The sequence below is a fragment of the Halichondria panicea genome, chromosome 1 (genome assembly GCF_963675165.1).
Source record: "Halichondria panicea chromosome 1, odHalPani1.1, whole genome shotgun sequence".
Classification (NCBI taxonomy): domain Eukaryota; kingdom Metazoa; phylum Porifera; class Demospongiae; order Suberitida; family Halichondriidae; genus Halichondria; species Halichondria panicea.
The window spans coordinates 8,451,671-8,465,772 of NC_087377.1; the positions used below are offsets into that span (position 1 = coordinate 8,451,671).

The following is a 14,102-nucleotide window of genomic DNA, read 5'->3' on the forward strand; positions in this document are numbered from 1 at the left end:
GCGCCTCCATAATTTTTGAGGCCCTAAAAGATGCGTCTACCATTGCTGTAATTCAATACTATGTTGTATAACTACAATTTTATATTTTACGAGCATCAATTCGTTGTGATCACTTCGCAACTAAATTGGTATTACGCACGATCTTCGCCAGAATGCAATAGCTTAAGATCTGCTAAGCAAAATTAATATTCTAGTGCTGTCGTATACGGTATTCGTGTAAACTTATGCCACTGAAAACTCAATTTCACTTCTCTGTACAGAATGTTACCAGTCTCGGGGATTTAATGGGCATGCAGCTCACTATAAAAGTATCATAAAGCTTTCCCAGTTCAGCCTGTGAAAGGTAAGCTTATCTCAAAGGTAACAATGATTTGGATGGGATACGCATAAATAAATTAATTTTTTTGCTTCTAGCTCACCCTTTCTCAATTGCACACATTCTTTAACAAAGATCCGGTTTGAGGCTCAGGCTCAAAATTCATCCCGGTGTGGATTAATTCAGAGGTTTGATTAATTTAATGGGGGGTGGGGGTTGTTTCTCCTAATCTTGTATTGGCCTCCTTAAATAATATAAAAAAGCTAAACTTTGCTCCCCCGTGCACAAAATACTCCACAATAAAATTATTATACTTGATTCATTTACCAGTGTAGCAAACACACTTTTTGTCTCTACCTTCTATATAATGCGTAAGTAGAGCATGCCATTTTCGAGCTGCATCAACAGGAAGACGTGGTTGTCTGTGAAACATCAGTAAAACGGAGATCAAGTATCCAGTTGACCGAGGCACTTACATTTCTTGGAATGGCCTCTAAAAGCGTTTCGTTCAATAAATTTCGTGGTTTAATAATTTTGAAATCATGAGCGTCACTGCATGAGTAATAAACGCATTCGGGAAATGTGATTGGCAATGCTTGCGTGGCTGTAATTAATTTGGGAAATAGCCACGGCTTAAAATAAAACGCCCTTATCTCGAATCTAATGACTAATTTTGCGGATCTGCCTCGAGGATAATGAATCATTCTGCTTTCTATTTAAGTGTAATCCAATTTTATTTGCCAAACCACACCCAAAACGTCATATCCGGTCGTAATAAACGTGTAAAATTACATTGAAAACCTTGTTTGGGGCAGCCAGCACTGGCCAGTATACGTACTTCAGGGTGAGTTTTGTAAGCATCTAGCTAGCATTCCGAATGGGTGGCCGTACTTCAGAGGGCCGGAATAGCGAGAGCATACCCCTTTCCTTGCCATTCGTGAAATCTGGAACAGGAGCGTCTTTAGGTCGATCAATTAGTGTGGATCCGGCCTCACCACGCCTCCATGTCATTCTATTAGTCTAGATCCGGCTAGCAATTCTAGCTGGGACTCCCAGTTCTAGCTCCTTTTGTTTAGCGTGTCAGAGACTGGGAGAAGATGATTGGCACTCCCTGGCTCCTTTGGATGTACAGCTGTCCAGATCCCTAGAACATACCCTCCATTCTGACCAGTTATCAGTGCATAGGGTGCTTACTAGATTCTTGCCAGCCAGTACAGTTCAAGCTACACACAGCACCGCTCAACTATTCTCTACCCCATTATCTAGCTAAATCTGGTCCAACTAGACAGCAGACACAGCTAGTTAATTCAGTAAAGCCAGGGGTAGCCCTACTTCTACGGTTGTTCAGTACCCACGGTAACAATTCCTCTGGGCTGGGCTAACTAGTTGAGCCACGCCTCCCAATTCTCAAGGCTAGGTACATGTCTCTGTCTAGCTGCTTCTTCAGCTTCTTGCTCAGTTTTGTGGCTTAGAGAAAGGCCAGCTACTCAGGGGGAAGAGTCCAGATGAAAGTCTGGCAGCCAGGTGACGTCCAAACGGTCAGTTATTCTTTCCACCAACTTTTTAATCTAGTCTAGTCCTGCTTGCACTGCTACTACTACTGCTGCTACTCTTCCTAGCTAGTCAAAGGTTTCTTTTTTTTTTTTTTTTTTTTTTATAACTACATATGCACAAAGAGACATCAAAGCTTACATCAAAGGACACAGATTTTTAGCCTACTTGACTGATAAGGCGGTTACCTAGACTACAGTTTGTTTGTCAGGGAGGAGCTCACATACAACTTCATCTAATTCATCATAACGATTCCTTACCCATTGTTGTAATTTCTACAACAGATTGCCAAGGAAAGAGATAATGTACCAGAAGTGTGAATTATAACGATCGGCATTCGGCTATTTACTAACCCTGAATAACCGGTCAGTTTAGCTCTGGGTTGCCACAATGACCTGCCTTGCTGTGTTGTATTGGACAGAACACTGTTGCATGCATAATAATAGCACCTGAAACAGGTTATCAGCCTCGGTGGAGATACCAAAACTGCAGATAAAGTACTATAGTTTTTTATACAACACTTACAGTCATGATGAACATTATTTTTCATTTCATTACTGTGTGTTTGCATGAAACACACCAACATTTGGGACGCTTTACAGGTATAGGAAGAGTGCATGTTTCAGATGCATGAATCAACATGCCTGAAGCATGCATTAACCATGCATGAAATATACCTGTTTTACACATGAAATATGCATAAGATTATTTCATTTTGTCGCTTCAATGGTCATGATGCATAATTAACATAATACCGGACAAAAGATCAGAGACTTTGTTCCTTTCATGTATATATATACAGTGCTGTTGCTTCGTTCTAGACCTCCTCTCACACTTGTTTGTTAGATCTCGCATTAGCTTGTCAGCTGAGCACCTTGGGTATTTCTCCAAGCAGTATTCTCAATGAAGTATAGCACTAAGTACATTTCACGCAATGCTCACTGATACAACATTTTAAATAAGCTAACATTAACAGCAAGTAATATTTACACAATCTACTTTTCAGGTCTATAATTATAGTCACATTTGAGTGAGTTCCTTTAATGCATACCCTAATAATTATGCACTTACTAAATACTGCTGTTTGGATTCTTTGGTTGATACTCTTCGATGCTGAACTAGCTGCAAGCCTCAGTGGAGGGTACCATACCAATTAAACTCCGCATAAATCTAGTTGCAGTCCCTTTACTGCCCTGCCCTGCCCTTTACCGTCCTAATCGATGAGGACACCTCACAAGTTCTTTCTTTTATATATTCGAAGAAACATGTATATACATGACTCTATGCAAGTTAAAGACAATAACTGTGCCGTAGAGTATTAATGTTAAAGTTGCCTCTGACCACTAATTTTTCTTTTTCTCACTTTTGGCAAGCTCTGCATACTCACACGTCTGCACAATAAAATCTTGCCTCCAAAATTGCAGGGCAACAAATATGTATGACTCTTCTCTGCATTGAATCCAATTAGCACTGGACCAAACTGGTAAAGATTGCAAAGATTGAGCCCCACCCCCAACTAGTTGGAGCGCAAAGACTATTACCTTCCCCCAAAATGTTTTTTGCACTTGTTTGTAAAGTTTTTTGACAAACGGCAATCATAATGTTTATAAGTCACAATAATAATTATAATACTATAATGTTATAGTATTACATAAACTGAAAGTAGTAAGCTTATATTAAAGGATAATGTCATATATAGTAATAGTAATGGCGGTCCTTTCCCTTCCCCGTTTTCCCTTCCTCCTGCCGCCCCCACGCCCTTGAAATCCAATGTTAAAAGTGATATCTATAATGAAAGACAGTATAATTTTATCAGTCTTACTTTAGTAACAACTGTTCCCCTTTCTTCCTCCTCCTCTTTCTCCTTTTGCTGTCTTCTCTCCTCATCTCCTTCTCCTTCATTTTTTCATTTAACAGCCATCTTTTTTTTCGGCTTCTGCCCTCCCATACAGGGAAGGCCGGGCTAGTGTACCTCTTTTCTTTCCAAGCTACCATGAAGTAGAATCAAGTTTTACTGAATTGATTTGTAGAGCTTACTGCAGTTGGTGTTGGGGCCGGGGTGACAATGTCACCATTTGGCACTAGTTGCCTTAACTCAGTCTCTGGTATATTTGATTAAACGAATAGTAATAAATTATAACATACCTTTAAGATTGTCAAGGAGTTCGGTTATCGCTTATCTTGCGCATGCACAAGACTAAGAAGTGTTATACACATGTATGGACAACAGCATTTGTAACAGCATTTGCACATGGAATGCATGCTATAATTATACTCAACACTCACCTCTATATAAAAGCGCTAAACAAGCATGGTAGGAAGTCGCTATATATCCTCGAATCCAGACAGAGGCCTGGATTCGAGGCTAATAATCATTATAGGAGGAGTTTAATGACAATTTTTCACGAAGTTTATTTAATTGGAGTTTGCAATTACAGACATGCGCATCAGCACATCAATTTGTGTCTCTTTCTTTCAACAAAACAGATAGTATAGAAGATGTGGAAGTGGACACATCAAAGCACATCATTGCAATATCTGATATTCTCACAGCAACTAATCTCCTTGATGACCTGTTACGGACACATAATCAGAAGTGAGTAAGTGCTTATAAGTGTCAATTTCTTCAGGAAAATCCACTTGATTGAGAAAAGTGCAAGAATCAACATTCGTGGAGGATATACAAGAGCAACATGAAGTATCTTCTCAGGGCATTCTTTATTATCTATTGTGAGGAACTTTTGAATCACTCCAAAACACACTTTGTCACAATCAGTGGGATCACTATAGGTTACAGTGGAGCTATTACGCTTTTGGCTTCTACTTCCTGCCTTACTAATAAACAGTTGGCCACGGAGAAGAATCTTTGGGTATGTAGTCACTGGCATCCTGGGGAGAAAATCAATTTCCAGACCAACAGCTGTACTCATTCTTTGAAGGGACACAGAACTTGTCTCATCAAGTGCTACCGGGCTGACATTTCCAACAACATCGAAGTATGAGCAAAGATTGGTAGTGCATGGGTGACCTGGGAGTATACAATATTATAGTTACAGAATTACCTCACAAATTTATTTTAACACAATTATTATCATCCCAAACACTAACTTTTTTATGACCAACAGTATAAGCGTCTCAGATAAGTTCCGGAGTTTAATTGGGCAAGATGGATTCTGTATCATCAGGTTTCTGTGGTAGTCTATATACATGCAAGTACTTTTTCTTGCTGCTGACATATTTTTTCTGCTGTCCATATTTCGGTTGCTTAATCCTCACCACCACCAGATAAGGCTACTAATTCCGAAATGGTGGGCAGAGGGCTTATACAGGAATTGGTCAGAATTGAACTGCAGGTATAAATTAGTGCGGTATAATTATGATAATTTCTCATTCGGCAGTTTATCTTGTCACGTTGCAGAAAGCCCTTTTTACAATGTAGCATAAATTAAGGTATATATAATTTATGGCGTATAATTATTATTGGAGTACTACACGTATACCTCTCGATCATGTAACATCCACTTCATCCGGAGCTGGTTATTTGTGTTGGGTCTGTTCTGACATCAAGATGCATGCTGCCTACACACCAATTCGATCGCTTTGGTGAGAGAGAAAAAATTGTTACTGACATGATAAAGACCGCCTCTATCCCTTTGTTCAGTCCATGTACGACTGTAGTATAGTGTATATAATTATAATAAATATTAATGCTCTCATAATTATTCATCAAGACTAGTTTTCATTGTGTCCAATACACTGCAATATGATGCGTGAAAGTGATGTTGGTCGCCATTTTATGTATACCTTTTAAAAGCAGAAGCACAATAATTTTTGGAGTCACACAGTGGTTTGAAAACGTTGGCTGAAGCAAACAATAAAATCTTGGTATCGCCAGGTGTGGAGCACGTGCGGGGAAGGCCGCAAACATTGACTGCATGGAGGCTATCATAGCCACGGTTTTACGATATGGCCCGTAGCTATACTGACTAAAACTACATTGTTGACTTACAGTTCTTTCCAGTGGCGACAACAGGAAGGGGTAGTGGCAACACTTTTGTAGCCACCAGCACTTGGATTTCTTTGAAAATTAATCATCTACGTTAATGGGGGCGGATAATCAATTTGTGGCCAATCGCAGCTACATTCAATCAATCAATCGCATTATTATTTTGTGGCTTAATTATTAACACATTAAGAGTAGATAATTCTAATTGTAGAAGTTCACTTGGCCGTGATAAATCTGTAAGGGAAGTAATGTGCATATGAAACAGATATTCACAACAGCTAGACCAAACTGACATTTACGATTCCTTCTTCTGGAAATGGACGTGGCCACATTTGGGGAAGTGTGGGTGGCCCATGGTGCTCCCAATAAATCCCTTCCACGTCCAGTTCCTCGTTCTCCTCCTCGTCCTCTCCCTCTGCCTCCTATAGGTCTCCTTCTCCTCAACCTCTGGCCCTGGCGGGTCTGGCCCTCGCCCTGGACCAATGCCACAGACGTGGTGGTGGACGTTGAGGCAGTCCTGCGGCTGGTGGCAGAGGAGCTGGTGCAGCGTCTTCTTCGCTATCCATTATGACAGAATGAAGAAATGATCTTGTGAATTGTTCTTAGCAGCCAACATTTTTTTTTACAGTTTGATTATCTTGCTGTCATGATGTTTTGAGGTATATTTATATTGAATTGCACTCGTAAATGTGTATGAACAACTGATGTGAAAGAAATAGCTGCTTTTGTTGTACTAATGAAATTAGAATACATTATATGAACAACTGATGTGAATAAAATAGCTGCTTTTGTTGTACTACCGTATAGCGGGTAACTTTCGTGGGGTAAAATATTCGTTATTTTCGTGGGCAGGCTGACCTCCACGAAATTTTATCGTAGGCGTGGCTTATCTCAACGTAGGAATGCTGTGCAGCCACGAGACTAAACGAAATTTTTACTCACGAAAACTACCGTTTCTCAAGTTGAACGAATTTTTACCCCACGAAACTTACCCGCTATACGGTAATGAAATTAGAATATAACAATAACATTCACTTATGTTCTGAGAGTCAATAGTCGACAGTTGGTCGTCCTTTTCCAGTAGAGGCTGGAAGTGCACCCCATTTCATTTCTTCAAACAAGCGTTCCAAGGCATCAAAAAACGTTTATTTTTAATTATACCTGGACAAGCTATAGATATCGTTTTGGGCTATATAGAGACAAAAAACAAGGTGTGTCAAAAAAGATGTTATCTATGATTCGTTCAAACAACACTATTATAAAACTTAAATACTTACATAATTATACACTTCTGCCGGCACCTGCACCACGGCAACAACCACGGCCCCTGCCTCTACGTACCACGCTGTTGAGCAGGAGCCGGAGGCACATATAGTCTTCATTACTACTTTCGTCATCAGAATCTGTCTCCACTAGGAAAGGATTCAGGAGACAGGAAGTACTTTAATACCTTGCACTGCAGGATCAGGGGTCCGGGCTGGACGCTGAGGTGTGTCCTCAGAAGGAGTTGCCATTCTGTATCACAGTTATTCAAACTGGTACTCGTGAGCCATTTCTGAAAGTATATGGATGCTTCTATAGTCTCGCTATGATTATTATAATGGCATTGCTAATCCCCAAATTATATTGATGTTGAAGTTTTTCGTTTCCTTCAAATAAAGAACAAATCCGTTATTAATGCCGTATTCTGCGCTCTATATACAGAATAAATCATCACAGCAGTCTTTGATAGTTATACCACAACATGTCTCACACACTTCACTAATAGAGGCAGTATAAGTGTGCAACTGAGGGCTGCATCATTGCATAATAATTTAATTTGTGGACCATTCACAATGTTGTGTGTACTTATGCATGTTGGCATAATTATTTTCGTTAGTCCTTTCCACGTCTTCAGTCTCCTGCTGTTATACTGGAATTGGTAGCTTTGCAAATTCGTATGAGCTGAGTTTCTTGCTTGAATGGCCAATTTTGGATGATTCAGAAACCTGGCGAAGATTTCGAAACATCTGGCTCATGTACTTTCTCACCCAGTCCTGCATGCATACATGCCATTAATAATGTGTAGTATGCCTCATTTTCAATCACCCAATACTCCCGGAATGGATGGTTTTTCCTTCAGCTGGAGCTACTCGGCACATGCGATTACCACATAGGGAGTGGATGTATTTTCGCCGTTAAGGCTATATAATTACATCGCCTCTCTCGGCATGAGGAGACGGAGCTTTGATTTGCCAGTGATATTGCCATTATCAATAGCTTGATATGTTTTCTTAGAGTATATAAGCTCAGCTCCTGGGTGGAAGAGGGCACCCCTGTTGTTCGGCCTTAGGTTCCTTCATCACCATTTGTCAACCACAGCTTGAGGTAGATTTACAACAGCAGTGTCCATGTTAAACGTGTCGTCAGGGTCATGGAGGAGTGTTGACATGTTGCTGGCAATATACATGCTACCAGGAGTACCACCTATCCTAAGTAATAGTGCCAACACGTTAGCTTTTGGCTCAACAGTTGATTCACCTGCAACTCCTTGTTGAGTGTGTGTGACACTAACCATCTCCTTAAATAGCATTGACTTTTGTCCCTTGTATACAACCTTGGCGTTATCGTGCAACATAGAAAATTGTGTTTTCCTTGAAACTTGCATTGACTTTTGTCCCTTGTATACAACCTTGGCGATATCGTGCAACATAGAAAATTGTGTTTTCCTTGAAACTTAGCAGGGAACAGAGCAGCAGCCCTGCATGATACTGATGCACGTTGGTTGACTCCGCTCAACTCTATAGACTATACTGCCCTTGAAAAACACGAAATTTTGCACCTCACGAAAATTTCCCGTAATACATTTTGTAATAATAATTATATTATTATGATTTTAAAAGTGAGTATGCATGGGGTGGTCCAGTGGGTGTAATCTGTGACAGTGCGCTCCGAAGGCAATTTGATATTCCAGATTCACGAACAGCTTGATATGCTGTTGAAGAGAGATATTTAAACGAACCCGGATTACCATGCAGGGGGTGCCTCTTTTGTTGGCTAAAGAGTTGTACTGAAGCTGCTGCTCCCAAAATATCCTCTTTGGACTATATCAACCGGAAAATCTTTCTCTATGCGAGGAGTTGCTTCAGTCATGATGCTTAACAAGTAAGAGGAATCATCAGTATAATATCTCAAATGTAAATAAATTGTGTATCCTAAATTCATCCAGAACGGTTGAAATGATAGAACTGGTGTTAGTGAAATATCCATACCTAGCTCGAAATCTTTAATGAAAGGATACTTTACAATTAGTTGTCGAGCCATTAATTTACTTCACAGTGCATGTGACCTGCCTCAGGCTGTCTGGCTTGCCATATCGACTGAAGAACAAACATACAAGAGTGCGCATAATTTCACAATTGATTTGGATGCATTCATCTACTTTTGGTCGCCTCTAAAGGTTGAGGATGGATCAGCTTGAGAGCTCATTGCGATACATACACTAGATCATAGACTCCATACGACAAAAAAAGCTGTGTTGGCAAGGAGAGAACTATGCTCTATGGAGGTATCACAAGTTTATAGTTCAGAAAATATCAGACAAAAAACTTACCATGCATGAGACAAACTATCTTGTATAATGGTTTCCATAATAATGATGCCCATACTACTTTAAACTCTTGGTACAACCAAACTACATAATTAACCTGAGGTGCACCACCGCGGTTATAGTAGTCATTTCGTTTTGTGTTGGGAAGCTCTTTTTTTGTTTTATGCCAGACCCTTAATTGAGTGGTCATGCACTTCTTCTTTTGTCATATCCTTCCGTTTTTATTCTATTTTGAGAAGCAGCTACCTTGCAATGCATAGGTTTAAACTGATAAACAGTATAGATTACACAATCAACTTGCATTTGCCTTTGCCACTTTTTGGCCATTTCTTGAGCCACAAGTCGTAACTCTTCCAATTTTACAATACAATGTGCATGTAAAACAATATAATAAGCTATATATCTATAATAATTATGCTGACGAAAAGAACGTTACTATACACGCAGACTTGCCAAAAGTATTGTTCTTATTTTATCAAGTCTTGCCTTCAGATGTTTCTGCGGCCTCAGCTCTCACATGGGATTTTCGAGTGGTTTGTGAATACCATCTCCGTTACTGTTTTGCACCTCTTCTTTGAAATTCTGAGAAAATTCAAGAAAGCGTTTTTGCACAATAATAATAATTACATGCTTTCCTTCAAGCATCATCGTTAGCTTACTTGAGCTCGATACTTGTCTGCTTGATGACGGAAGAAATATCAAGGAGGTATCAAACAGAAACTGTTTCTGGTCAGCTCTACATCTACTTCTTGCTGAGGTAAATTCTGCAATGCACACCACCCTCCCACAACATATTGAAACTGAGAGCTTACAGGAGATTCACTTTCAAAATCCATAGGATCTTCTAACAGACATGATTAATTTCACACTTAGCTACCACGAGGATCATGCAATAAATATAAGTTTGATAGACGAGTATTTCGATAACGCTGGGAAATTTGCCTGCTGATTGTGGCCTGTGATTAATGAACATGAACACTTATTATAAGGTCTATGAATGCATGCATAGGTACATGAATGTATAGCACGATAATTATTATACAGTAGAACCTCGATTATCCGGACACCTTGGTTCCAGAAGCAGGCCGGATAAGTGAATATGCCGGATAATCGAATAGATAAACCACGCCTTGATCCACCCACTTTATTGATAAACAGCAAGATAAGCAGGCATGTCTCCATGGTAACAGCTGCAACGCGCATGTGCATTTTAGGGACACGCCCATTTTCTGAATTATTTAATCTGAAAACTGCCAAGCCGGATAATCGAGGTTCCGGATAATGGAGGGCCGGATAATCGAGGTTCTACTGTACATGAGTATATAATTAATAGTCCTAACTATAAATACTTACCCATGGGTTTTGACTGTTTTGCATCTCGTAGAGGATGCTTGTCAACAATTTTTCGAAATCACTGCATAATCTTGAGTACATGGTGGGCTGTGAAACGTATGCTTGAACGATTTCCCGGATGAATGCTGCTTGATGGTTAGGCTCCATGAGTAAATAGTTGTCGATTGCTGTTTACACTCGTCTTGAAAAGTGTGTTGGAAGCTCAACTCGAGTTGTTATAATGTTAAACGTTTTCACCTGCATGTATACACTATAATTAATCTTAATTATAGATATTTATAGTAACACTTACGAAGCCTCAGAGCAATATTTCTTCGTAGGAGGCAAGGATTCAGTATCCACAGCACACATTTCTGTCACGGGCCCAGCGCTGGCATCTGCATGTATTCACACTCTGCATGCATGTTCCTAAAAAGGAAGTTATTTTTTCTATGCCATCATAATTATTATTACAAGAGATACCTCATCTAATCATGTGTGCCAGCATCAGTATTGGTATCAGCATAGCTAGTGAAAGCAGTCACTTTATCGTAGCTGGCAACAGCAATCTATTAGAGTGTTTGTATTAGTCAGTAGATGTTTGTTACAGTAGACTCTCGCTATTCCGGCTCTCTGAAGTACGGCCACCTCGATATACCGGCCATTTGGCTTGGCACGGAATGCTAGCTATATATGTTTACTGCACAAAACTCACCCTGAAGTACGGCCACTCGCTATTCCGTTTACCGGCCAGTGCTGGCTGTCCCAAACAAGGTTTTCAATGTAATTTTATACGTATATTACGGCCGGATATGACGTTTTGGGTGTGTGTTTTGGATTACACCTAAATAGAGAACAGAATTATCCTACATTGTCCTCGAGACAAGAACCGCAAAAGTAGTCATTAGATTCGAGGTAAGGTCGTTTTTAAGCCGCGGCTATTTCCTGAGCTACAGCCACCTCGCTATTCCGGCCAAGCTGCATGGTCCCAAGGGTGACAAGAAGAGCCATGAGTGCTATGAACTTGATGCTCAGAGAATCCATATCATCTGGAATAGAATAAAACTTGATCAAAAGGACATTACTGCATGAAATTGTGATCACCTGCTATGATCATTATAAGGCCTTAGCAGATTTTGCTCTCGTTTGCCTATTTTTATCTGAATCTGAAGTAATTTTGTCTATGTGAGTCATGCATGATCATGCAGTCTATAATGAAACAGAATTATCTTGTAATCTTCGTTAAGCACGTAATGTGATATTTTCGCAAAAAGCTGGTATATTCCAAGGTCTTGGGTCAGTCCGCGAAACATAAGTAATGACACTGTACTATTTTTCAAGCAATGCTTAAGAGCACCTATTTTGAAATGCGCCTATTATTATACATTAATACTTGCCAACTGTCCAATTTCCCCAACAATTTCGTGGATGCTACTGGTACTCGATGTCTTGGTACATTCCAAGATTTTATTGAACAAATTCTTCCAAAGATCAGCATCTGTGGGGCTGCTTTCTTTTCTTAGGTGCCTCCAGATCAGCTGCACAATAGAGTAAAATTAATAATTATTGTAGACTAAAAGTACTTACAATTTCCTTGTTCCCAAGAAAGGGGAACTTTTCCAAGATCGCAGAAATGTGCATCGGATGCTCAGATATCTCTTTCTGCCTCTGTGTAAATGGGTCAGGCACATCAGTTCTTTTACTGAAACCATATTCGGTGATGTTTTCTCCACAGAGAAATCTGTAATAATTATACTGAGAAAAAAATTCCTAAAGGAAACATACTTGCAATGGCGGATATAAGAGCCTTCGTCTTCCCCTTCATGAACATTGAATTTGATTTTTCGTCTTTTCTTTGGTTTTTCAAATGCACTGATGTGCTCTATCTTTATCGGCGTTATTCCTTCTGTTTTTTCTGCCTCTTTTCCCTCATTCTATTCCTCAGAGTTTTCACGATATGGCCCTGCAATAATAATTATGGGTATATAGATATACACTCACAATACATTGACTTACCATGCCTTCCAGTGGTGACAACAGGAAGGGGTAGCAGTTCAGTAACTGAGTAGGAACACTTCTATAGTTGATCATCAACATCTGGATTTCTCTTGTACATGACACCACCAACAATCCTTGTTAGAAATTTAGCCGAATCCATGCACTTCAGGTGCAGTCCTGCATGCTTCAATGTCCGAGCAATTTTTTACAGATGTCTCTTTCACACCCATCAACACTTCCTGTATGAAGAGAAGGAGACCAGAGGCAGGTGATGGCTTGGGGTAACTGACGTAGAAGGCGTAGTATGTTGCGAACAAGCTGATTGAGTCAATAACACTGTCGCCCAATACTTCAAACAGAATCTTTCCTTCACCAAGGATGAACGCTTGCATGCCATTCATGTTCTTGTCAGCAAAAATTGCAAGCCTTGGCTCTACAAAGGTCTTTTCAGCTGTCACTTCCTCAATATCAGTGCCGACCTGCAACAAGAGTTAGTTTGGTGTGCTTCCACAATTAAGAGGCATGAAAGGAATTATACTGTGTTACTGAATCATAATTATATATTATTACTGTATAGCCGGTAATTTTCGGGAGACAAATATTTGATAATTATAATTACCGGCTATAATTATGCGTATATACGTTTTTTTTTACTTACTTGATACAAAGTAAAAGCAGCTGCAGCTTTAGAGCCTACTCCTGCAGGCCTGACTGATTTGTTTATCAATGAATAGAAGTGCCTTGTAGCTCCGAGTTTCTTCAGAGTAATCAGTGGGTACTTCACCATCCATCTTCAGCAGAGTTGATTCGAGAGATGGCTTCCTTCCCACACATTAACGTGAACTCCAACAACACCTATAACATTTCAAGACTCAATAAATAACCAAGAAAACATTAGGTGTATAATTATGGTTGAATCAACACTTTAAAGAGCTAACGCACTTACCCTTGTAAAGAAAGGATATGTTGATGAATCTCCAATTCGCTTTCTTCTTTGTTGGTGAATTTCTCTTACTAACTGGTTAATTGCTGCGTTGTTAGGCACTTTCTTGTTGAACTGGTCGCACATGGTACAACCAACCGTGGTTTCGATTGTACGCACATTCGTCCACACTGATAACATGCAGTTTCTTGGCCCAAGAGCGGCTTCAGCCGGTTTTGCTGAAATGATTTGCACTAAGTGCGCCTTTTCAGTCTTCAGAGGTTTAATCGTTGACGGTACTGATCTCCTTCTTCGATTTCGGAAGAACATAGTTACCTGCACCCTCTTACTGGGAAAGCTTCTGGGACAGGAGCAACTCGTTTGAACA

At 39.9% G+C, this 14,102-nt stretch overlaps 2 long non-coding RNA genes across 2 annotated transcripts in view; one reads left to right on the top strand and one right to left on the bottom strand.

The window, feature by feature from the left end:
* Positions 1-464: 464 nt before the first annotated feature.
* LOC135342189 (uncharacterized) overlaps positions 465-14,102 on the top strand; it is a 33,205-nt gene continuing 19,567 nt past the window's right edge. Inside the window, exon 1 of the long non-coding RNA XR_010396783.1 lies at positions 465-504. This is a non-coding gene — a long non-coding RNA (uncharacterized LOC135342189). The remainder of the gene's footprint in view (positions 505-14,102) is intronic.
* On the bottom strand, positions 5,638-14,071 carry LOC135342063 (uncharacterized). Its single transcript, XR_010396741.1, has 9 exons — positions 13,739-14,071; positions 13,451-13,647; positions 12,811-13,271; positions 12,580-12,757; positions 12,382-12,462; positions 11,108-12,332; positions 10,816-11,052; positions 10,122-10,418; positions 5,638-10,044 (listed from the first exon to the last, which is right to left on the bottom strand). It is a non-coding gene; the product is annotated as an uncharacterized LOC135342063 (long non-coding RNA).